Source organism: Numida meleagris, chromosome 27 (assembly GCF_002078875.1).
Source record: "Numida meleagris isolate 19003 breed g44 Domestic line chromosome 27, NumMel1.0, whole genome shotgun sequence".
Classification (NCBI taxonomy): domain Eukaryota; kingdom Metazoa; phylum Chordata; class Aves; order Galliformes; family Numididae; genus Numida; species Numida meleagris.
The window spans coordinates 1,478,279-1,504,382 of NC_034435.1; the positions used below are offsets into that span (position 1 = coordinate 1,478,279).

Genomic DNA, 26,104 nt, shown 5'->3' on the forward strand with positions numbered 1-26,104 from the left:
CCTTCATGACTTCTTTTTTTTTTTTTTCCCCCATTGTCTGGTCTTCCAGCCCCCCCAAAAGTGTTTGCTCTCTGGCAGATTTTGGAAGAAACGCGATCCGGGCGCTCCGTCGGCCGTTGTGCAACGCGGAGGGCGCAGGCTGGGGCAGGCTGGGATCAGGCGCTGTGCCCACCTGGGGCACCTGGCTGCGGGCTGGGGGGGTCCTGGCAGCCACCTGCACTTCCCCGAGCAAACAAACAAACAGAGACCCAGCGTTCGCAGCACTGGGAGGGGAGGAGGAGGGAAGAGAAATCCTGTTTGCTGGGATCGCTGAGGGGAAAGCAGCAGGAGGTAAACAAAGCAAAGTTAATTGGCTTCGCGGTTAGGTAAGTTGGCAGCCAGCGGGATGCTTGCTTTTGGGGACAGATTAAAGCCAAGCTACGTGTCACCCTTTGCTCCTGGAGGTGCCCCCTCCGCGGTCCCCCAGGTTCCAGCTCAGCCTGGTTCCAGCGCGGCGTTATCATGGGTTGGGGGTGAAGGATGTGCCCTGTGCTGCTCAGTGCCGGGGCTGAGCAGGGCACGTGCCTGGCGTCCTCCCCCCAGCGGGAAGGAACACCGCTCCGACACTCTGACCAACTTGCTGAGCTCAGGATCTGTCTGAAACCAATGGAGGAGTGCTGAGAAGCAGCAGTGAGAATGCCTGAGCCCCCAGCAGCACGCGGAGCAGCACCTCCATAGCTCCTCTCTGCACTCTCCCATCCAAGCAGAGCGCTGCCCGCTGCATAGCAGGGTGCTGCGTTGCACTGCAAGCGCTGGAGATGCTGAAGAGACCAAAAATGTGACAAATCTGTTTGGGGAGGGACACAGGAGCCCTTCAAAAGCTAACCGTGCTGGGCACCACCAAAGGGGCTCGCAGGGGCTGCTCGTGGTGCGGGGTGGAAATGGCCATAGGAAATGGAGGGCACGGAGGTCTAGAAACTCAGCGCTCCTCAATGGCAAGCTCCTTCCTTCTCCTGCCTTGCTCCTGTTTGTTTTTGCAAGTATTAATACGCTGGGACTGTTTTCTTTAACGCACAACACGCTTTACTGGGGCTCTGGGATCGGGGTGACCTCCCCAGGGGGGTCTGCAGAGCCCATGGTCACTGTGGTCCCCATTTCCCATGATGGTGGTGGGACCCCCAGCCCCACTGTGCCAGTGACACCGCGCGCTGCCACGTGGGGAGCCCTATGGGTCCGGACCCAAGCGCTGCTTTTCTCCCCAACATCAGAACGCTCCACTTGGACACGTCCAGCCGCATCCCACGATACCCTCGTGCTCCGCAAGCAGAAGGCAGCAGCAGTCCTGCCAAAACCCCCAGTAGCTGCTGAGCAAACAGCCTAATGCAAACCAGCCCCGATGGGGCGGGAGGGAACGTGCCCGAAAAAGCGTCGAAGGCATTTCAGAGCCGGAACGAAAGCACATGACGTCGCAGAGGCTTTGCGGAGCGATCAGGAAGCACAGCCTGGGACCATTTGCATCTTTCCTTTTAACTAACATTTTCCTAATGACGTGTGCAGCGCGCTGAGTGATACGCGGTTTCCATCCCCCCCGGCGGGGAGGGGGGGGGGGGGGGTTCGTCTGAGAGCCCAAATGTCAGCGTGGTCATCACGCCCGGCCCCACACCTCACCCCTTCTGCCTGAAAGCAAAAGAGCAAACGAAATGCAGCGGGAAACCGAGGGGCTCCGGTTGAGGTCTGGGAGCTGCTGCTGTTTGCCTTGGCTGCCTCCCGTTGACCAGCCAAGCTGCCCTTGATCCGCATGGGTTTATCCGGCCCCACGCTGATGCCTTGTAGGATAACAGCGGTGCCCGGAGAGTTCTTCTGCTCCTCTGGGAATTCTTGCTTGCAGCTGCACAAGCAAGCTGGAGAAGCAGCACGGTGGGGTCTGCAGGGAAATGCTGCACGGTCGGGTCTGCTGGGAACGCTGGCCCCATGGAGATGCTTGCATGGGTGCTAAGAGACCCAAAAATGCGCGGTCTGGGGATGCACCCTGGCTCTGCGTGGCCTCCGGGGTGGCACATTCAGCCGTTGTGCTTCCAGACACCTCCACGTGGTGCTGCCCAGCCCATCCAACATGAGGAGCTGTCAAGGAAATAGAATCATAGAATTGTGGCATGGTTGGGTTGGAAAGGACATCAAAGCCCACCCAGATCCAACCCCCTGCCTTGGGCTGGCTGCCCCACAGCAGCTCAGGCGGCCCAGGGCCCATCCATGGCCTCGGGCACTTCCAGGGATGGGGCACCCACTTTTTGGAGAACTCTTGTGCTCTCAGACTGGCGTCCTTAAAGAGTTCCACCCAGCTCTGTTCCATTCCTTCGTCCCTAAGGCCAGCTTCCCAGGGGATCTCAACCAACAGCTCCTTAAACTGGGATGACACCGTGCAACAGAGCCCAGTGCAAACCCAACACCATCAGCTGCAGTCCCAGCTTCAACAAAGTCTTGGACATCTTCCCATCTCTGCATCACCCCAAGAAGCTCTGGCTTCCCACCTGTGCTTAGCGCTGCCCTGGGCTCCCACTTGCAGCCTTACCCATTGGATTCCTGGAGAGGAACCATTGGAATGGGGTGAAAAATTGGCAACAGACAGAAAGTACATGGTACGGAATGTCATGCTCCAAATCCACCACGAACAAGTGTCCGTAAACACCGAGGGGGGAAACCTAAGCAATTAAGTCATTTTCAATGTCAAATAGCCCATGGACCCCACATTTGGACATGACAGATGAACAAAAACATAGGCATTAAAAATTCCTGAAAACTAACAAAGGAACAATGATTAATTTCTCCCTGTTCCAGGGCAATCGCATTATATACACACAAAGGAGTCATAAAAATTCCAGGATGACGGAACAAAATCCTTACAGAGCTCCATGGATAAAATACAACCGCGTTGGAAGGAGCTGGAACGGTCCACGGAGGGAGCGCGCGGAGAAATCCCTTCGTCCTCCAGTCAACGATCCCATAGGGTCCCAAGAAGGGGAGAGCCCATGGTGACCAGCCATGGTGCTGCCAACATCCCCGAGGAGCCTTGGGAAGGGAGAAAATCAAAAGCGCTTCCACCTGAGAGAGGGTTTCGCTCTTCAGTTATGGGGAAGATATTCCAAACCAAAACCATGAAGAAAATATCATTAAGGGAGGCCACGGTTTCGCTCGTTGGCTTTTTGGGGGATGTTTTTCATCAGAAATGGCTGTTTAGTCTGCGGAGGGACCCACGGAGGGCGCTGAGCAGTGCCCCTGTGCTCTGCCCCATGCATGGCAATGAGATGTATGGGTGCTGGGGACCATCCCTCTGCACACTGCAAAAGTCCCTGTAGGCAGCTAGCCCAGCTTGGGGTCCCCTTGTCCCCTCTGTCCATTATGTCACACTGCAGAGCAGCTCCCGGCCGGCGGGGATCGCATATCCTAATGGGGTATGGGAAAGTTTGAAACTTTGGTGTGCTTGAGATGGGATGAGACATGGGAAAAAAAAAACAAAAACACAGGGCAACACATGGAATGGCTCCATAAATGGTGTAACGCATCATGGAGCAAGAGAGGGATGGAGTAGGAGCCCGGGTGAGGTCTTCCCCATGGCTGTGGGGTGTCTGTGTCCCCACGTCCCCACCCATCGCTGGCAGCAGCCCCGGTCCCCGACTCCTGTCCGGGGGAGGTGCGCCGGGTGAGAGCCATGGCAACTCTTACACAAAGCGTCAACAGAATCAGCCAAAGAATGACTTTCTCATGAAGTCTCCGGGGAGGCAGGAGGAACTCAGGCCAGACCTGCCTGCCATAAAACAGGCTTTAAATTTTTTGCAGCGGAGGCTGAAGCGGAGCTGAGCTGAGTCTTTGCTCCGGCTCCGTTGCGTCCAATGGAAGGGAAGGGCTTGGGTCAATGGGAAGGGTCAACGCTTGGGGATGGCTCTTGGAGTGGGGCGAGAGGGACGCTTTGGATTAACCCCGCTTGTTGTTTGGCATACATCTTGAAAAACGATTTTCCTTTACAAGTGAATTCAAAAAAAAAGTCATCATTATTATTTTGCTCACGGAAAAATGCAGCCAGAAGGCAGCTCTCCCAGATCCATGCGCATGGCTCCTCCGCGGGCCGTCCAGGACAGGTCTGCAGCTCCTGCAGCCCCTCCCGACTCAGTCACACATCTGAAGCCGACCCCAAAACACAGCCCAGAGGGGTCTGACACAAAGTTGGGAACCCGCCAAGGAATTCCTCATGGAAAGCGTCGATCAGTGGGGTCTCTGCCTGGCGAAGCCCTGTCGGTAACGGTGAATTACGAGCGTGCTCTGGGTTGAAATGAGGCAGAATAAATCTAATCATATTTTTACGAGCCCCTTTTCCTCTCGCGCGGGCTGAGCTCTGAGCGCATGCTGTGCAGTGGGAAGGCTCTGCCTTCCTCCCCATCCATCCCCTTCGTGGGATCGGATCGTTGCCAGATGGAGCTGCGATGGATGGGGTCCCCGGAGCGGGGCCGTGCCCATAGGGCACCTGCAGCACGGCTGTCTCCAAAGGGCTCCTTCACAGCTCCTCAGGCATGAAGGTCGTGGAGCAGATATTCCCTGGTGCATTATAAAGCACATTTCAGCCCTGCACTCAAATCTGCCCTTCGTTTCTCCCAGGGAAGGGAGATTTGTCCCTAGGGGCTGTCTGGCTGGGAACCAAGGACGGATGATGCCCAAGCAGCGATGCTCTGATCATGGGGATGCACAGTGCCCCAATGGGACGGCCCCGCACGATGCTACTGCCCAACTCAGCCCCTTTGCAACCATGGGTTTGCAGTGGGGTTTGCACAACCCTGCCCACGGCACGGGGTTGGAACTAGATGATCTTTGAGGTCCCCTCCAACCTAAAACATTGTGTGATTCTACAGGTTTGGGGCTGCTGCTCCATCACCATGAAGCAGAGCTTGGTCTGCAATGGGATCGGTGCTGGTGGAACCATTGGGATAATGTCCTGGAATCATTGTGAGGAAGGAGAGGAGTGGGAGATGCACTGAGTGCCCTCAGTACCATGTAACACACTGTAACCTCCAGGAAGAGCGTCCCCCCAGGAGGGCAGCCCCACGGGAAATGTGGCACAGAGCAGCGCAGAACCCGACCCTCCCCATGGGTCCTTTGGGTCCTTGTTCCCACGTCCTGCTCAGACAGCACTGCCCCATGGCCCAGACAAACCCACAGAGGAGGGACCCAGCTGCCAGAAGTGCTGGTAGTGCTGCTGGGTCCTCCTCTCCTTGTAAAGGAATTGAACCACCCAGCTGTTGCTTTGCAAGGGGGGCAATGAACCCATGCTTTTGCTGAGTGTTGCAGCAGGGAAGTGCTGCCAGATCCCAATTTCCCATGAACACAGCACCCCTGGGCTCGTGGCAAAGCACCGTGGGGAATCCAGGGAGTTCAGGATGAGGGCTGCAGCAACTCTACGAATAAATCACCCGAAGCAGTTTGCCAGCTCTCTTGTCTGCTTGGTTGGGGTTTTTTAGGTGCCAATATTACGGTGACATATGAAAACAGCAGCTCGGTGCAGAGCTTTGCACTGCACGCTTTGCCCCAAAGGGATGCAAGGACCTCGAGCATCTGGAGGGAGCGAGAACCCAACCGTGAGCCGAGCTGAGCTGCATCCCAGCTGGGACAGGGGGAGCAGCAGAGGGGTTTGGAGCAGCCCCCAGACAGGGGGAGATAGGAACGTGGCACTGAGCTCCGCTGCATCCCTGAGGTGACCGAGTGTGTTGGAAAACGCATTTCTCCATTGGAAAAGGGTGAGCCCAGCAAGGCGAGCGTGCCGGGCTCTGCTCGTCTGCACAGCGCACACGCAGAGGGAAAAGAGAAATTAATTAAAAATAAAAGAAATGAAAAATAAAATGCATGCCGAGCCAGCCTGCCTCAGCCCCCTGGGCTGCCATCGAGATGCGCGGTGCTCGCCCTCCGTACCCACTCCACAGCCAATAAATCCTCCTCTTCGTTAAACACTGCAGGTCTCAATTAATTAAATGAGCACAACAACCACAGCCCCCCTCGGCAATTAGAGAAGTGGCTGGGTAATTAGATGGAATGTTAATTTAATTTCCAGGAGAGGGAAGGAAAGAAAAAAAGAAAAAGAAAAAGAAAGGGAAAGGAGGGAAGCAGGAAGGAGCAAATGGGATTACGTTTGATGAGGGGGGAATTAAAAGTCACTCAGTCATAGAGCAATTAAAGAAAAGTCCTCAAATTGCTCCTCCAGAAGGATGGGACCACCAGGTGGGGTTGTGAGTGATGCTCACCCCCATCCCTTTGGGATCTCGTGGGGACCTCAGGGAAAAAGGACGGGGATGGGGACGCGGCGCTGAGCCGAGCCGGGTGCATCCCTTCCCCATCACTCCGAGCTGAAGGGCTGGACCCTCCTGCAGACCCCCATCGGATGGGGGCAGGAGCTTTGCAGAGGGTAAAGCGGAGACTCTGTGCCCCGACACAGCTTTGGGAAGCGGCACGCCGCTCGCCAGCGCTGCCGGTCTGATTTTATTAGCGAAAGCCGCGTGAGACAAAGCAGAGACCCGCACGCCGGGCTGCCAACGCCAGCGCTAATTCGAGCACCTACAACTCACCAGCTTGTAATTATGATGCGGCGCATTCACAGCGGTCCGGCAGGAAGAAATATTTTCCACCAGACAGACGGCTGCGTCTGGGCACTCGGTCCAAAGCTGGAAGGAGGGCGGTGAATGGAGGCAGAGCGGCGGCTCAGAGCGCCGGGCGGTGGCGTGGGACAGTGCTGGCAAGTGGCGAGGGGCAGAGAATGGTGGCACAGAGCTGGGACCCAGTCCCTGTGAGCTGAGTGGGGGGAGGACGGAGCGGCGGCATCCCCAGCACCCATGGGTGCTCCCACTGCTCCCCAGCCCCGAGGCTCCTGTCTCTGTTCAGTGCCCCACAGCCCTACTTGGTCCTGTGTCTCCATCCCTGGTCCCATAGCACCATCCCTCATCCCACACCCCCATCATGATCCCACATCCCAATCCTTGGTCCCATATTGCCATCCCTGGTCCCACATCCCCATCCCTGGTCCTATATCACCATCCCCAGTCCCACGTTCCCACTTCTGGTCCAACACCCCCATCACTGATCCCACAACACCATCCCCGGTCCCATGTCCCCATCCTTGGTCCCACATCCCCATCCTTGTTCCCACGTCCCCATCCCTGGTCCCATATCCCCATCCCTGGTCCCATGTCATAGAACCACAGAATGGTTTGGATTGGAAGGGACCTTTAAGATCAGCTAGTTCCAACCCCGCTGCCATAGGAAGGGACACCTTCCTCTAGACCAGGTTGCACAAAGTCCCATCCAGCCTGGCCTTGAATGCTTCCAGGGAGGGGGCATCCACATGTCCCTATCCCTGGTCCCATGTCCCTATCCTTGGTCCCATGTCCCCCATCCCTGGGCTCAACCTCAGTTTTCTGGGAGCATCAAAAGCCCCATGGGGATCTCTGGGAGGGGAAAACCATTCTGTGCACTTGGAATTAAGCATTTGCTTCAGCTCCATCCCTCCCACCAACAGCCCCTGCGCAATGCACTCCATCACCCACGGGGTTTTGCTGGAGCTCCACGTGCCCTCAGGATGCTGCTGCCCTTCGGTGTTTATTTGCTGAGCGGTAATTAGAGCGCTGTAATTATAATCAGCGCTGGTTTACAGAAGAATCGCTTCGCTCCATGCTGGGCCCCCCCTGCTCTCCCAGCCACGTGCCAAGACAAACCGACCCGTGGGAGCCCGACCGCGCCGATCCAGTGCTTCTGCACCAAAAGGGATGCAAAGAGGGGATGGGAAATGGGGTGAAATAGGGGGCTGAGGGCCCCCACCCCTCCTGGGTTGGCCGTTGGTCTTTGGGGGAAAGGCTGCGGGGGGAGCGTGGGGCTGAGCTGGGAAATGGAGCCCAGCGCTTCGCGTCGAGCGCAGCTGCAAGGGAAAAAACCTCCTCAGCCCCAAAACCTGCGGATGAAAATATTTACATTTTCTTCCTGTGCTTTCAAGGCTGGCTTGGAAATAATAATAATAATAAAAGAAGCAGCGTTTTCATTTGGGGAAGCAGTTCTCCGAATTTTTTTATTTTTTTCCAAAGCTCAGCGGGTGAAGCTAGAGCTAAAAATGCAGTTTTACAAATCAGGTGCTTCGGGAGAGCTGCTGTTGAAATGCAGCTCAATGAGGAGGATTTGGACTGCTGCTACACATCGTCCCCGCCAACTGCTGCCCTCACCTCCGCAGATAAAGCTCTAATCCCTGGGTTTTGGCAGACCTCTGGAAGCCGGGACGTGTCGGTACAGGAAGCCCAAAAAGAGCAGCTCCAGCTCCGGGGCGAGATGAGGAGAAGGGGCTGTGGGGCTGCCATTGTGCCTACATTTGTGAAGTGCTTCCCCACCTCCAATTGCAAATCACACACGTCACCTGGAGGATCATTGTCCTCCCAGTGCCATCTCTGCGCTGGAGGTCCCGGGCAGCAGTGCTGTCTTCATCATCACCCATTGCCATCCCATCTCCATCACCATCGCCATCGTCATCACCATCACCATCCCAAACCCCATCATCATCCCCATCTCCATTTCCATCTCCATTCCCATCCCATTGCCATTGCCATCGCCATCCCCATCCCCATTCCCAATCCCATCCCAACCCCTCCTGCATGGAACCCAGTGGGGCAGCTGAGGAGGACCCTGCCCTCATGCCCCCCATTTCCCATTGCTCTTTGCCTTCTCCTACAGCAGACACCAATGCTGGGGGGGTATTGCTTTTCCCCAGGGCTTCTGGGGGATTTAAATAGGATCAGGAAGGAAGGGACCGCTCTGCTGCTCCAGGCAGCACTCTGGTGGCCTCAAGCCCAGCAAAGAGCTGCTCTGAATTGCTGCTGGCGGAGCTCAGCCAGGGACGGACACTATTTCCTGAGCTGTTTACATTGCTGAGATGTTACACCTCATTCCTGGCGCGTGCGTGGGGCCGAGGTGCCCATACAAATGCACCCACACAGGGCGAGCGCCTCCGAGGTTCTGCTGTCATTGATTTGGTGTCGGGAAACAAAACAACGGAGCTCAGTGCTGCTGCAAGGTCAGTCCGCAGGGAGTGCAGTGATTTGCAAAGGGGCTGGGGCAAAGCGGGGCTGGGGAGCAGGATGTGGCCATACAAGCTCGGACACGTGTCCGTATTGCGCAGGCACGGAGAGGTTTCAGCACCTCATGTGCCACCAGGCAGATGCTTCTCCTCTGCGACTTCAATGCCCTTATATTTCTAAGCCAAAACCAGGCAGGGTTCACGAGTTAGGGGGATTTCCTCCCGACCCACACCAGCCTCATCCCGAGGCACGCTCGGCCCCAGGGTTGCAGCAGGACGGCTCTGCTCGCACGGCGGGCGCACAGCCAGCCCCAGCCTCGCCTCCGGAGGATGCTTTTGTAGACAGTTTACAGATCTGCCTTCCTGCTCTTAAATATTTGGGGTCCTTTTGTTTCCCCTCACCTGGAAGGGAGGTGTGAGAAAAGTCCCTGTCCCCAAGTGACACCGTGGTGTCACCGCGTTCCTCCCACCCATCCCTTGTTTTGCAGCCAGCAGAGCGGGACATGGCAGCACAAAGGGGCTCTGTGCCGGCACCGCTGGCACCGGGCACGCAGTGGGGGTTCAGCAGCCCCAGGGCAGCAACCCGAGCGCGGAGCTCAGGGGAGCACGGAGGTGACACTGTTCTTCTGCTCATTCCTTTCTTTGGGGCTTGCAACAAGTGGTTTCCCCGCAGGCAGTTTGACATGGAATGGTGTTTGTCAGAGCAGGAAAATGGCATTTTTCTTGCACTGCAACCCCGTGAAACGCTTTGGAAATCCATGTGCATTCTCTTTTTAGGGGCACCCTGCCTGCCCGAGCGCAGAACTCAGTGTGGGGTGCCCACCCCCGGAGAAGCCCCCAGCCCCAGGTGCAGGGAGGGGGGCGGTGGGGTGAGCACAGCTCCGATCGCTGGGCTGCATCCTGCCCTTTTGTTCTCCAGTCGGAGAGTTTGGCCATTGGGTGCCAGCCACGAGAGCTGCTGCCTGCTTCCTCCCTTGGCACGCAGCAGTGCCGGGCGCCGCTGGCCAATTCCTGCTTGCGTAAACAGCGCAGCTAACGAAGATAAATGAGGCTGCGTGACAGGGCACGGCGGATGCCAGCCTGCCCTCCCCCGGGAACCTAGGCATGCTGCAGGGCCACGCGCTGCCTGGGGACCACAGCATCCCAGGAGGGGTTTTAGGAGATACCTTCATGGCACAATAACCCCAATGCCTGCTCCAACCAGGCAGGGGGTTCTCTTGTCCATTGGGTTTCACTGGGATAATGTCCTCCCAGTGCCACCACTGCACTGGAGGAAGGAGACCATGGGCAGCAGCGTGATCCTCATCCCAATCCCCATCCCCATCCCCATCCCTATCCTCATCCCCATCTCCATCCCAATCCCATCCTCATCCTCAACACATGGCCATCCCCAATCCCCATCCCAATCCCATCCTTATCCTCAACACATGGCCATCCCCAATCCCTATCCCCATCCTAATCCCCATCCTGATCCCCCAACACATCCCCATCCCCAACCCAGTCTCCATCCCAATCCCCATCCTCATCCCCATCATATCCCCATCTCCATCCCAATCTCTATCCCCACCCCCATCTCCATCCCCATCCTCATTCCCATCCCAATCCCCATCTCCATGCCCATCCCTTGGGATGGGGTTGGGTCCCTGCATGGCTCAGCCCAAGGGAATCACTGCCACCATCACTGCTCATTGAGTCTGATGTCCCCTCGCTCTGCGGTGGCACTACTGGTGACACCAACGCTCCCAATCAATGCCGTCCCAACCCCGCGCTCTCTCTGAGCCACATCTGCTCAGGGCTATGAGAGGTTAATATTAAAAAAAAAAAAGAAAAAACAACGTCTTGAGCCGAGCTAATGCGGCGGCAGAACACAGCACCCTGCCAAGAAGCTTATCTGAGGCTCTTTGTGAACAAAGTGAACCCGGGAAGGTGGCGAGGCTCCGCGGCGGGGAGCAGGGATGCGCGCCAAGACCACTGCCGTTGGCCAGGGGAGAAATTTCCATCTTAGTGAGGAGCCACCCCGCTCCGATAACCGCACTGTGCCCAGCGCATGGCAGCAGGATGGGGCCCCGTTCCCCTGGAGCTGGCTCCGATGGGCTCTCTGCACCCAAAGCGTGAACTGAGCCATTCTCCTTCAAAGTTGGTCTGTTGGAATGGGAAAACTCAACCAAACGGCGAATACTGGGGCAGCAGTCCATAGCAAGGCACAGGGTGGGCGTCCTCCCTGCCCTCCCTCCATCCCAGCACACCCTTGAGCCCTACACTGGGACGGAGAAAGGGAGCTGGTGGAGAAGGCAGGCATTGCGCAATGAGCCCTTCAGCCCTACAACCTCCGCAAGCAGACGTGAACGAGCCGTACGTCTGATGGGAAAATCCAGGAGCAGCCAGAATTTCACAGCGGCCCCGACTCGAACTTTCTGCTTCCCAAATCCTCCAGGGGTCAGGAATGGAAAAAGAGCGGCTCCAGCCCAGTGCCCGGCCGGGGTCGATAAAAATCAGCTGTGACCGAGAGCAGCCCGCCCCTAATTGTGTGTTTATTTTTAATCGTGTGGATTGGTGGCTCAGCACCGAGCCGGGCTCTGCCAATTCCTGGAAACTTAATCCCCGGATCGCTTCTCCGCAGCTACCGTGCACGGGTGAGCACAGAGCGGAGGCGGCTCTACGGGACCTTGGTGCTCCCCAAAGGAGATGCAAAGCCAACCAAGGGGAAACACAATGGGAATTTGGGGATTTGGGCTTCTTGAGCCCTTGGGAACTTTTCCTTCTGCTCTTTGTCCCTCTTGGTGGGCAGCACAGAGCCACCGGGATGGGACAGCGCTGGGGGACCCCTAGAAGCCCAGCCCAGTAGGGCCCAGCAGCTCGCTCAGCACTGGGGTCGGCGCTTGGGATGCCGCGTGGGGCAGGAGGTACTCACACTGCAGCTGAGGCCATGCACTGCCACCACAGCTCCTGCATGAGCACTTGGCTTTCTCAAAGGATTCCCCATTAGGGTTTGGTTTATCTTGTCTTTTTCTTTCCTTCCTTTTGCAAAAACCCTGTTTGGACAACGAACAGCAACATCCTCGCTCTGCGCAGACGGGGATTAAAGCAAGCAGATGCCTGTTTGCTCACCCCAGTCAGGGAACAGGACCTGAACCATTCAGCACGAGTTTGTCTTCTCCCAGCTGGAGGTTCCTGCTGAGGTTGGATGCCTGCAGCTGCAGCTCGCCTGCCCTGGCCAGCCACTTCCCAAGGAGTCGGGGTGAAGGAGTTGGTCCTGGCACAGTCAGGAGCCGCTGCTGCTGCAGGAGATCCCCAAAATTCTCCAGTCTCACCACCTGCACAGAGCTCCTCCACCTCAGGTATCCCTGTGCTGCACGAGGCATTTGCTAAAGGAAGGAGGATGGGTAAACAATGGCTCGTTAATGGACGGGCTCTCATTTAGATGCTCAGCAGTGCCTGCTGCTCTGGGATTACCCCGTCATTCCCTCTCCTCAGCCAAAAGGAGAGGATCAAGGGAGCTGAGCACCTTGCTGCAGCCTCTCAAGGTGATATCAGATTATTGGCTTTCTTGGTTCTCACCAGCTCTGGCTGCAAGGACAGACAGAGCTGCAGACCTGCACCAACCAACACAGCCTCACATGGGCACAGGGACCCCGAGCACTGCCCCTGGAGCCAAGCAGAGCCCTGAGAAGAGCGAGCCCTGTGCAGAGCCCCAGGGGTACCCATAGGCAAAGGGAAGTGGGCACATCCCATGCATCAGTTGCCAGTGACCAATGCTACCGGGCAGGAGTGGGGATGGGGGATGGCAATGGGGCAAGCCTCGGAACTGCGGAGCCACGGCCGAGCCCCGCTCACAGGCAGCGCTGCCAGATAACGGAGAGCTCATTAAGCAAATTGCTCCCTGCCCGCTCTGTTTTCCTAGAGCCCCAGCCAGACCCCACGACTATTTATCTTGGCTTTGAAGTCTCCGCCCCTCGCTGCGCTGCATGAGCGCGCGTAACCGCAGAGCTCTGCTAATAGGAACCAAAGCAGGAACCGTTGCCGAGCTCTGCAGGAAAGGAGCTCCAAGCAGCTCTGGCACTGGGGGGTTCCTGCTCCCATTGGGATACCCTAAAGCTGCATCTACACCTGGGATTGTACACTGCCCCTCTCATTGTCACGTTGGTCCTTTGCACTCATCCACTTGGGTTTCAACCCAGCGGAGCCCTCCAGTGCCAATGCCAAAGCAGATGTTCTGATTCTGCTGAGGCCAGATCTGGGGTTTGCCTTCAGCCATCATTGAGGCTGAAGGGATACATCAGTGGTCCCTACAGCACCCAAACCTCAGCCCAGCTGTGCTGGAGTTCATTTTGGGGCAGATTCTCTGACACACCATTTCCCTGACAGCAGCAGTGGAGCTGGAAAGCCAACCCAGAGGGACAAATCTTTCCTCACTTCTTGCACGCCGAAGGCTCCTGCCTGGACAGGACAAATGGAGCGTGCTATACCTTGAACAATGAGGAAGTGTGCAGGGGAGCAGAGGGCTGGAAGCAGATGAGATGCTGTGGTGGCCAGACCCAACCCACAGCTCGGGGAAATGCCTGTGAGCTGCCCAGACCCACAGCCCTCACCCTCCATCGGCTCCGTGATGCTTTGGGTTCCTTCTGGGAATCCCAACAGTTAGGAAGTTCCCAATAGGAATCCTTTCCCATTGGGCTTCCCGGCCAACCCAGCTGCACCTCCTCTCCATCAGCATCCACACATCCCCCTGCATTCCTGCGACCCAGCAGAGCTGGAGCTGCTTTCCTTCACCCCGCAATTCTCACTGATGAGGTCATTTTTATTTCCTGAGCGAGACAGTGGCCAAAGCCCCCCAGCAGCTCACCAGCACCGATGTAATGAAACATATTTTTTTGTTTCAGATATAATTCACAGCTAAGATCTGGCACGAAATACTCCAAAGAGAATGTGCAGATCTTGGCCCTGAGCAAGAGAATAGTGGCTGATTCCCTTTTAGTCTATACATGCACATATATATTTATATGCTATATATATATATGCATATGTGTATATATGTATGCTCATATACACAGAGAGCTTTCACAAACCTGCTGTGCTCCAAAGATGTACAAAAATCACGGCCCTCACTGCAAAATTTCCCTTCTCAGCACCGGGAATCGGAAAGGGCTGAGCCTGGTGGTTGCTGGGAGGGTCCATCCATCTTCCTTCCCCTTAGCACTGGAAAGAATGCCCCAAACGTCCTTGGGTGGCTTGGCGTTCTGCTCGGGCCATGTTGCTCCTAACGACTCCAGGAGGAGGATTGATATGCAGGGAGCTCGTTCGGGGGAATCAGGCTGAGTTTTATTGGGGCTGGGAGTAGGCTTCTATTTTTCCAAGCCCAGGGAAAGCGTGCTCAGGCTGATAAATATCTGTCAGCAAAGCTATTAGCTGATTGTGTGAACCGCAGAAGGCAAGAAAGCCTTTTGGCATTCCCAGCAGAGCTGCTCGACCGTCTGTTCCTCCATGCAAGACTTCCATTGCATTTCTTAGGGTGTTTTCTGAAGGACTGCACATGTGCCGGTCTATTAGCAGCAGCTGTATGGAATGACAAGCGTCGTTCACCCAAAAATCACTGCTGAGTGGCAGCACAGCATCACTTCTCCTCTTGGTTCTCCCATTGAGGATGGATTCACCTCTGCTGTGAAGTCAGCACCTGCAGTGTGAACCCCTAGATGCTACAGCAGGGACCCATAGGGGACCCTCGCAGGGAGGGACGGAGCTTCTATGCCTCAGCTTCCCCATCCACAAAATAAAAACCACATCCATTCGGTCCCAAATCACCCACAGAGAGCTCCCTGCAGGGGATCCCCGCTGGTTTGCAGTGCCAATCTCAAAGTTTCTGTTCCCAGAGCGATCCCACACCTCTCAGAGAAGTGTCTCCATCACAGAATCACAGCGGTCAGAACAGATGTGGATCTGGGGATCACCCATTCCAGTCCCCCCCCCAAAGCACGTTGCCTACAGTAGGTTGCTTGGGGTCATAGAGAGAACCCCAGAATCCTCCCCCTAGAAGCCCTAGCACTAAGCAGCAGTGAAAGAGGACGCTGGCTGTTTCCTCCCTCACCTGCCTGGTGTTTAACACCAGCAGTGCTTTACGGCAGAGCAGGGAGAGGCGGTGATTTATCGCGCTGAAATAATTGGGGTCAGCAGTGCTGCCACGCTCCTCGGGGAGCGCCGCTCAGCGCTGCCTCTCCTTTTGGCGGAGCTGGCAGCAGCAAAAATGATGATTTACTGCGGCAGCGGAGATTTATATCTAATCCTCTTCTGTAATCTCTTCCTCCAGGAAACTTCGGGATGCTGTGGGTGGGAAATCGTGCCTGCAAGGACTGCAGCGTAGGACAGGTGCTGCGGGACCCATCCCTCTGCAGCACATTGCAGTGGGGTGGGCATGCAGAACCCCCTGCCCCATCACCTCCCTACAGCTGGGATGTGGCTGCAGAACTTGTGCTCTCGCTGAGAAAAGCCAGGCATGTCATAAAGCAGAGAACTAATTGCCCCCAGGGGTCCTGTTAAGGCCAGCAGGATATCCTGTGGGGCCAGGAGAGCGCAGCTGGAAGCACCACGAGGTCGTGGTGTGACCACTGCAGGCGGCACAGGAGTGCAGAGAGGGGCAGTGAGACAGCCCGGCTTCCCAGTGGGGACAGCAGTGGCTCAGGTCACTTTCCAGCAGGAATTGTGGCATGGTTGGGATTAGAAGGGACCTCAGCAATCACCTCGTCCAGCCCCTGCCTTAGGCCATCCATCCAATCCATCTCTAAGTTAGAGACAGGAACACTGTGTAGGACTGTCTCAAAAACCTTATCCACTTATTTTTAGGATGCTCCCAGACCTCTGTGAGCCACCCCCCTCATTTCTGCACTGCTGAAAGCAGCTTTGAAGCCAGACATCCCCCGCCCCATGACACTCGGGGCATTCAGCCCCCACCTAACAAGCCCTGCTAACGAGGGGCAGCCACGGGATGAGGTCACAGGACACTCTGGTGACCAAGGGGACATTGCTCTGTCTGCGGCTCATCCGGGGGCAGTGGGGAGATAAGGAGCTCTGGCTCTGGTGGGAACTCTGACAAGGAAGCTATTTCAGGCTGGCTCCCATCCCAATGGGCTTAGGACAAGCCTGACCTCCCGGCTCGGGGGTCTGCAGCCTACATCCCACATTGCTGCTCACTGTTGGTCCCAGTTCCCCTCCACCCCCAGCACACAGATCACAGACATGCACAGAACAGGGGATGCCCACATCCTTCACCCAACCCATGCTGTGTTCCCAGAAATCACTCTGGGGAGGAAAGAACAGATAGAGAGAGGCAAAGACATCTGCCAGCCCCAGGGAAAGCAGTTTTCATGGGATGAGAAAGAGGAGCAGTTGGCAAGAGAGCTGCTGTGGGACCAGGGGCTGCCACCCATCCTGGGTGCTTGGGAAGAAGGGAAAGGGCATGAGGAGCCCCAGTGGTCAAGTAGGGAGATAAGGAGGAGAATTAAGCAATGGGCTTTGCAGTATAAACAGTGTGACGGAGGGGCTTTGTATTCCAAATAAGCAAAGGCAAATTAAAGGAGAAAAGCGGGGGAAGGGAAAGGCAGGGGTGAGTTGGGGAAGGAGGCTGAGCAGAGAGCTGCAAGGCAGCGCCAGGTGGAGAGAAAGCAGTTCTCCCATCCCTGGTGAGGTGCTTGGGGAACAGAGGGCTGAAAAAAGAGGGGTCCCAGGTGCCTCCAAGAAGAAGTGGAAGAGCTGCTGTATGGGAAGACGGGGACGGGGTCTCGGAAGCAGGAGCCAATTTGCCACACGGCCACGGCGGGTGCTGATGGGTGGCCCTGAGCTGAGCAGGGCTGCACTGTGAGCACACATCACCCTTCAGTCCACAAGGATAAGAGCGGAGGATGCACGCGGAGGCATGAAGGTGAAGGTCACTCCCAGGTGTTGCTCCAGCTGCAGAGAAGCCTTCTCCCACCAGACTCATCTTCCACTCCCTTGGCATTCTCAGGATGGATTGCAGTGATTCCCAAGCTCTGCATCCCTCTCCCCGCCTCAACTAGAGGATGTGGCCCATTGCCTCCCCTTCCCCCAGCTCGCTCCATACCCCAGCTCAGTGGCTGCTGTCCCACCGCTGGGGACAGAGGAGCACAGAGAACAGAAGCAGCTGCTTCAGACACCAGCAGCTCTTTGCAATGCTGCGAAGCCTGGGAAAGTTCCACCCAGCCACAAATGTTCATCAGCGCGGCCGCAAACTGCCGACTCAGGGAAACAGAAGCGCAGCATCGATTCGCAGGAAGCCAAGGGCCGGGTGCCTCAACATGAGCTCCACTTTCACTCATCCCAACAGGTTTCTGAGCGCTGTGACACATCCCTACGGGGTCTCCAAGCTCCTGTGACATCCTCAGTGCCCTCGAATCGCCGGCCCAGCAGCTCTCTGCAGCTTCACGGTGGACCTGCATCGATCTGCCCCGGCTCTCGGGTTGCTATCTCCATTTATCAGGCCTTCACGTTCTCCTAATCCCATCTCAGCCCTCCCCAAAGTGCTGAGATAAGAGGCAGGCTGGGAAGGCTGATAAAAGGGAACTGAGCAAATCCATTAACGCTGTTTCTGTGCCAGGAATTAAAAACCCTGCCCCATGTTAATTACGCTTGCCAGCCAGAGTCCCAAGGCAGCAAAACCAGGGAGGAAAGTCAGCCTCACTCAAAATGCGACCTGAGGAAAAAGAAAAACCCAATACCTGGAGGACCAGGACTCCTTGGTTCCAATTACACTCCGTTCAAACTCAACTGATTTGCTGAGTTTGGGCAAGCAGGGTGCTCCCACCCGAGCAGCTGCAGCGCTGATCCCAGCAGCAAACGCCTTCCTTCACCAAGAACTTCACTGCAGCTGGGTAAATCCTGCAGAGCCCACACGGAGCTGCTCCACAGCACTGAGCCACCACGCGTCCAGAGGTGTTGGGATACCATTCTCACCCTTCAAGACATCTCACGATCTCTAATTAAGAAAATAAACCAACTCACGGAGCCCCAAATCACAGGAAAAGTCAAATTTGGAGCGTTTTGTTAAAGCACTAAATCAAGAGAGCGAGTGGGGCAATGCACCAGGTCAACTGGAACATGTTTTAATTGCAACCTTTGGAAGAAAAGGCCTTGTATAAATGGAGATTAATGGGTGTTTCAAGAGACAAAGTTGCTTTAGTCTAACCCTTCCCCTCCCCATTTTCCTTGGTACGTGGCCTAATGGATGTGTCAACAATGTCAAACCCAACAAAAACTATTAAAATACACTCATCCGACCAACACCCTCTCTGGAACAGCTTCAGATTTTAATTGATTTCTTCTAAAAACCAAATCCTTTCTCAGGGAAAAATAAACCGCAGCCACTCCAGGGAAAAACAAGCACGATAAGATCTGCCCACGATGCCTCTGTTCATGGGAGGCAGAGGCAGGAGCCCCACTCCCCAAGCAGGACCTCAGCACTGGCACACAGAGCACAAAGCACCGACTCCATCACAAGCCCAGTGGGTTTTGCTCTGTCTTCCTCCTGACTCCTACTTAGGCAGTCTGAGGCTCGTTAGGAAATACAACTAATTATGCTGGATGGCTGGCGACTGGGGGCTATTACTCATCCCCGTGCAGACACCATAAAGTGCTGTGCAAAAGAATTCAGCTGCAGTGGGATGAAACATTGTCAGAGGTAACACAGGCTCTGGAGCAGCAGTGAATTAAATAAATGCACGGGCAAAGGGACACAGAGGCTGCAGCAAAGAGGAGGGAAAACCCAGGAGCCCAGGCTCCAGCTCAAGCATTTTACTCTACACATGTGGTTATGAGGTCTGCAACACAGTGGAAGAAAGCAGAGGAGCTTTGAATAAAACCCAAACCTCTCAACTCCTGTGCAGTATGCAAGCTGCAACCAAACAACTTCTCTAAGCTCTTTTGTACCTATATCCATCGGAACAGCTTGGAGATTACCTGGCAGGAGGAATTAGGGCTTTATACTACAGCAGAGAAAGGAGACACAGCACAACAGGACAGGATTATTTCACACTCGCGCTGTTTCAGTTCCACACCACATGCAGCTTAGCTCAGACCACAGCCTGCTCTATAAACACCTGCTAAGAAAATGCACCTGCCCAGGGAAAGGGGGAAAAACACGAGTAGGATCAGGCAGGTCAGCTCCCTGCAGTCACACCGATGGTTGCATCAGTGCAAAGGACAGAAAAATAGCAAGAGGTGGCGGAGGCAGCTCATGGGAAAACACAGAGATCGAAAGTGATGTTTAACCAGACCAGAGGAGGAGGGAGGTGAGCAAAGTGTTCCTTGCCCAGATCACAATCAGGAAAATCGCCTTCTGCTTCAGCTCTCCCACACCAGGTCATCTGGGAGCAGGACCCCGAGGGCAAGCAAGGACGGTGCTCCTCCTCGCAGGTGCCACTGCTCCTGCTAAGCACCATCCAGCAGCACTTATCTGCCCATGTGCCATCTTAATCCGCCCTCATCCCATCCTTCACAGCCACGAAGCTGCAGGGGTGAGATAAAGATGCTTCATGCAGCAGCAGAAGCACGCAGCCCACCGTGCCCCAAACCCAGGCAGGAAAAGCGTTTCCAGCCCCAGATCCCACAGTGGGTTCCAGATGAGTATCAGTGGGACACAGCCCTGGAGCTGGGGGAAGGAGGCAGGCACAAAGCACTGAGATTTGCAACTCCAGGCAGCGGACCACGATCCTACCTTAAACCATTCCTCCCGTTCCTTAAACTAAAGCTTTGGGAAAATCTTCACCTGTTCTCAAAACAGGTTGCCTCTTTGAGACTGCTGTTTTGCTGCTGGCATTAAGTGCCTGTGTTTGCAATCTGCCCTGTAGGTCACAAACACACGAGCAGGCTCCATCTGCCCGTCCCTGACTCCCTTTAGGGTGGCTTTCAGGGATTTACTTAAAGCAAGGTTATATTCTTAGTGCTTTCCTAAGCTGCTTGCACGTTTGGACATGGAACCTGTCCTCTGCTGCTCTGCTGAGCAGGGGCTGCATGGGGAGAAGCCCTTATGGACTGAAGAGTTATAGCCCCCTCCAACACCTCTACTCCCTTGATGCCCCACATCACCCCACGCTTGCCCCCCACCCCGTGAGCACCGCAGTCACACTGTCAATGTGCTCCCACTGATGGGGGGAGACCTCCTGGAGAGGGGCAAATCCAGGTCCCGCACCAATCACCCACCTCCAGGGACCCCGCAGGAACTCGGTACTTGTGAGATATCTCCCATCTGCCAAATGCTGCTGCGAGCAGCCAAGGGATCTAACTGCTGATGGGACAGGGGGAACGCACGCTCTGAGCCAGCACAGAGAGCACGTGGCTCATCCCTGCTGGGGGGCGGGGGGTGGCAGGGAAGCCACGGAGCAGGCAGCTTGCCAGGGCAGGAAGGGGATGTCAGGGCTCGCTGCACACCCCGCAGCCGCCCCGTGCCCCACCAGTACAGCGAGTTCTGGTAGCTCTGCTCACGTTCTGGCTCCGAGAGCGCAGCCAAAGCCCGTTCGCTTTCTGCTGGGCTTGTCACGTCCCGTGGCTTGCCAAGGTCGACGTGGAAGAAGCTGGCGGCTGCTCTCGGTGCCGCTACTCCTTCACCCTCCAACCGTGCGAGCGTTGCAGCCAGCAGCTGCTCGAGATGCAGCAGAGAGCCAGGAGAGGTGGTTTGATCTGGGTAAGCACCCTAAAGCTCCTGTATGAGATTCATTAAGGCTGCTAAGCCCAAGCTGGCTCCCTCGCACTGTGGGAAGGAAGGGGGACATCCTTCCATCCCAAAGGAAACAGAGCTTTCTGCAGAGAAAGCTGCCTGCTCCTTGCTTCTTTCCCCACGCACCTGCATGGACCACAGGCTCTTCTTTTTTGCAGGAGGGCTGAGCCAACCTTTAAATTACACCAACAGCAGCCAAGGGCAAGCTCTGCACTGAGCTGCGGGCAAGTACATGGCACGGGACGGCTGCTGTCGCTGCACGGGCACAGATTGCACTGAGGCAACATAAAGTCTAAAAGGGCACAGAAATGAAACAGATTCCCTACTACGAAGGGGTGCCATCTCCTGCTTAGGAAGAGGAAGCAAAAAAACACATTCAGTCTGCAGAGAGTCAAAGGCTGGGAGGGGCTTTGGGTAAAGCCAGCACCGAGATGCTCAGCCCCTCCTGGGCTGGCAGTGCACAAGCAGAGGGACAGGACCACGCTTCCTCACTGCTGTCCCCAGAGCAACATCTGCCCTGAGCAGGGCACTTCCCAGGAACACCGCCAGGCTTTGAAGCACAGTGGAAGCTCAGGAACATCCTCCCTGACTGATGAGCAGAGCTTGTGCACAGTGCTTCAGTACCCACTGCTGGGAGCAGTCACAGGCCACGCTATTGTGATTAACATGTTAAACAAAACCATCTGCGACCCTAAACATCAACACGTGTTGTTCCCCTCTGACTCGTACAAAACAGGCATGGGGACAAACAGGCAACACAGAAGACCTCAGTCTGTCTGTACTTTCCCCAGCAGTGCTGTGGGGGAAAAGTTGCTCATAGGTTTGGAGAAGACGACATTGCTCACCTGGGATCTGGCAGACACGCTGCACCAGAAGGAGCTCTGCGTGGATGAGCCCAGGTTGGCCCATAGGACCTATGGCCCTTCCGAAGATCCTGCACCATCACCTCCCCAGCACTTCCTCCACAGCTGAGAAGGGCACAGATGTGGATGATTCTCCTTTCTCGAGATGCAGAAGAACCAACACGCACGTGGGTGCAAGCATCCAGCACAAGGAAGCAGCGGTGCATCCAGCACAAGTCGAGGTGGTGCAGCCACACAGCCCTGAGCAGAACCCAGCTACAAATCTGAAAAGAGGAGCACACAGGGGTGAATGGGAACTCGGCGGGGCAGAGATCGAGCTATTATTCATCAGTGACAGGAGAAGTCACCAAAATAGAAGATGTGGAAGCTTCCAGAACTGTTCGTGAAATGGGGCCAAATTGGACTCACAGTTTCAGCCAAAATGGGGGAAATAATTAGAAAAACATTGAAATGCATAATTTTTAGTATTTGTTTTTAATTCCCACCCCTCACCCCCCACTTTGCTTCGGAAATGATGAAACATTTCAATCACAGCAGGATCTTGGAGCCTTTGTCCCAGCGAAATAGGAATGCTTGTTCTGTTTGTTCTGTTTGTCACTTACCGACTTGAGTTAAACGTCGGGAGGAAATCTCAGCGTTGCTTTTTCAAGTAAAAATAAAAAAAAAAAATTCTTTTAAGTGCAAAAAAAATGTTTATCTCTTGCTAGAGGGCATTGGAAGAGGCCAACTGAAGGGCTGATGGCACAGGCCTCCCCTGCAGCAACCCTCACCACCCTGACCCCATAGGAGAGCACGGAGCCCTTAGGGGTGAGCTGACCTGCACGGGCAGAGGTTGGCAGCCTTGCCCCCACCCAACCCAAGGAGCTGCCCCAAAGCAGCCCTGGGGAGAACAGGGTGAGCATTGTCGTGCCCACCACATCCTGCCTCCTCCTGCCAAGCGTTCAGCCCTTTGCTTTTTTTGGGTTTGAGGAGAAGATGTGGGGTCTCCTCCATGGGGGACTCCTCCAAGCTTTACCAAGGAAGGGTTGAGTTTCATGGCCAAGAGATTCACGCTGCTTCCCATTGCTTGCCCGTTTCCTTCCTTTCTCTCTTGGAATTCCCCACCCACGCACCCAGCAGTCATCACAAACCCCAGACTCTCCACTATGCCTCATTATTGCACTTTCTCCCCCTCTAGCACTTATCACAGCAGCATAACACCCCCAGCAGACCCCAAACTCCAACCACTTTCCAGAGGACTGACGGCCCATCCCAAAACCACACAGGCCTTGCCCAAACGCTGACCTTTAACAACTCCTATCCGTGGGCCAAACGCTAAGTCAGCGCTCTGAGCAGCTCGTAAAGCAACCGAGAGGGAACTACGACAAGAGAGATTTTGCCAAATGCCATTATGCAGCTGCCTGCCCAAAGCTTGGCCGTGCCATTCACAACCACTTGAGCAGCGCACCCCATTTCCACAGCATCCCACGCAGGTCTCTTTGGGGCACTAAGGGGCACTGAATTCCCTATGTGCGTCCTCTGGAAGTGCCTAGCACTAGGAGGAGGGTGAGATCTGGTGATTGGGAAGAACAGGAGATGGGGATGAAACCAGAGAGGGGAAACATTTAAGCTTTAATCTTGGAAACAGCTTCTTGACAGTAGATTTATGAGCGATGGGAATAGTCTCCTTTGCAGAAGGCTGGAAGCTCTGCTGCACGGAGCTTTGAAAACAAGACTGGATAAAAGAGGAGGCAATAGACATGAGGAATGGGTTTTGCCTCAACCAAAAGACGGATAGGACCCAGTGGCTCACTTCCAGCTCTGGCTGCCCTGCTCGTACACAAGCAGCAAATCTCACACCTGCCTTCCGTGACATTTGCCCATGTACACGATTAACCAGCGAGGGCTGTCAGAATATTACTGCGCTGCTATGAAAGGCATCCAAACAAATGTGACCGGTCCAAATTTCTATCCCCGCTCTCACCCGCTGCAGCTGCAGAGGTGACCTCTCAGGGCGGCCGCAGAACCTCATTTTTCAGCTCACGCCTGGGTGTAGTAGCCAGAACCAGGGGCTTGACACATCCGACTTTTGTGCAGCAGCCTGTGGAAGGTGTATTTTCATTAATGCATGCATCTTGTTTTACTTGGACGTTGAAAGAGCTGAACTTTTTCTGACTTGGTTCCTCCTGTCTATGTTTCACACTTTCCTGTAATCAACCTTTCCTTTTTTCCCCCTGCTTGGCCTTTTGCAGTATGCCTTTGGGTATTGGTTTTCTCCAAAGCTGCTTTGGTGCCGCTGACAGATGCTAAGCCCAGCTCTGAAAAACAGAGCACTCGCTCACCCGCAGAAGCAGCCCAGCTCAGGCTTCCAAACCACCCCTTCCCCTGCTCCGCTGTCAGCCTCAGCTCAACCACGTTACAGCAAAAGCCAAAGCAGCCAGCAGGAGAAGCACATCCCCGATCTGAGCAGAGACCCTCCAGCAACCCCTACCTGCAGCCAAGTCCCCACTGCATTGTGCACAAGTGACTGTGCTGCTGCACAGCACACAACACCTGCAGAGCCCCCGGTGCTGGCAGCTTCGTGCTCCTTTTGCACCACCAGGCTCCGCTGGGAAGCTTGCCTGAAGCTGAGCCTCATAAACCCACCGCACCAGCGCCCTGAGAGGAGATTAGATGTGAAAGCTTGACCTCAGCCAAATACTGCAAGTCAAAAGCACTCTAACTTCAGGCTAACTGCCCCACAAAAACATCAGTGAAATCACTTTATTAATCCCCATGGCCTCGTTTCCTTCCTTCCTTCCCTCAGCCAAGCTGAAGCTTAAAATAGTATTCTAACATTCCTCATATTTCTTTCCAAAACTAATTAATATCCAATCAGCCAAAAGCTCTTCTCACAGCAGCTTGTCTCAATCATGCAACCTGCCCGCCCTTGGCAGGAGCAGAAGCACCCTGCCAGGCTCCCAGCTCCTCCCAGAAGACATTTCTGATGGAGCATCAGGACAGAGCCGCGTGAAGGCGGCAGAAGAAGAGAGGAAAGCACCGAAATTAATGCCCCACATGCAATCCTACCTCCATCCCACGTGCACGCACCACCCTGCTTTCCCATAAACACACACACTGCAGGAATTCCCCGACACCGCAAGAGCAACTGCTCATCACCAGCTTCTAACAACCCCTAACAGGGAAACACAGGGCACCTTCCACCTCCTTCTGTTTTGTTGGTGCCTACACTTCAGCAGAAGTCTGAAACCATGTTCTAGAGGACAGGAAAGAAGGAGGAGATGGGCCTGCCTCCATTCAGCCAGCCCTCTCAGCGGACAGGACCAAGCATCAGTCAAACAAGGGTGCACAGGTGACAGGGTAGCTGTAAGGAGGGGATGGGAACCTGAGCTGGAAAGGAAACCTCCTCCAGAGCTCCCAGCTCCCCACCCCAGGAAGCATCAAGTCCTTCTTTACTACAAGATGTTTCTTGTTTACGTCCCACTGCGCGATGCTTCTGGCACACAGGGACACGTGGATCACGAAGGACACTGCAATGAGTGCTGCAAACACGTGGGAAATACAGCAGCTACACAGGATGGAGAGGTCACGGACACGCAGTCAAAGAACTCAACGTGGTGGTTTATCTCTCAGTCCCAAATTCAACCTACAGACCAAACACACGGCCTGGATCACACTCCAGGCAGTCTCAGGAGCACCAGCTGGGACAGCCTCCTTAGCTCAAGCGCAGGAACGCGTGACAGCACTGCAGGTCTACGGTGCCACAATGGGGGCTCAATCCCATGTAACAGGATAACCCCAGTGCCAAGGACTGGTGGCTGTGTCACATTCCTCTGTCCATGCAGCCCACGGTGCAGAGCATTGACCAGTTCTCCCCATCAGCGCTGCATACACAAAGACTGTGCGTGTGTCAGCCAGGAAGGAGCTGGGCAGTAAGGAAACTGCCAGAGAAGCCACAGCAAACTGCCCACGGGACAGTACAGCACCAAGGCAGAGCAATGGCACTGTGCACCATGAGCGCTCATCCCCTCTGTTTTGGTTGTATTGTCTATGAGAAAAAATAAAAAACAACACAGCCACTCCACCCACGCCCCTCACAACTCTGCAGAGCCCCAGCTGCTCTACCAACAGGCAGAACCCACAGCCAGAAGCCCCTCTCGCAGCAGGGCCCCACAGGACACGATGAGGCCACGGGCTGAGGGGACGCCTCCCAACCCCGGCCACCTCCAGCCCCGCTCCACGGAACCAGGCCGAGGCAGCAGGGCCTCACTCAGGGCTGGGACAGCCCAGGCCACAGGGAGCCACCACAGAGCCCGGCATAAGGGCGTGGGCCCAAGGGCGGCAAGGCGGCCTCTCTCCTCACAGAGGGCAGAGCTGAATGGCCTCGCGGCCTCCCGCAGTCCTCAGCAACACCACAACCCCTCACAGAGCCAAACTGAGCATCCTAACACAGCAGCAAACGCAGCACCCACCCCTCCC

General features: G+C 55.4%; 1 long non-coding RNA gene across 4 annotated transcripts; it reads right to left on the reverse strand.

The window, feature by feature from the left end:
- On the reverse strand, positions 1,456-26,091 carry LOC110388840. 4 transcript variants are annotated; one of them, XR_002432999.1, is made up of 5 exons: positions 24,117-26,091; positions 23,610-23,726; positions 22,249-22,286; positions 21,629-21,909; positions 1,456-2,100 (listed from the first exon to the last, which is right to left on the reverse strand). It is a non-coding gene; the product is annotated as an uncharacterized LOC110388840 (long non-coding RNA). The 4 variants fall into 4 exon arrangements; XR_002433001.1 differs by lacking the exon at positions 1,456-2,100 and adding an exon at positions 10,618-14,620; XR_002433002.1 differs by lacking the exon at positions 1,456-2,100 and adding an exon at positions 16,262-17,765.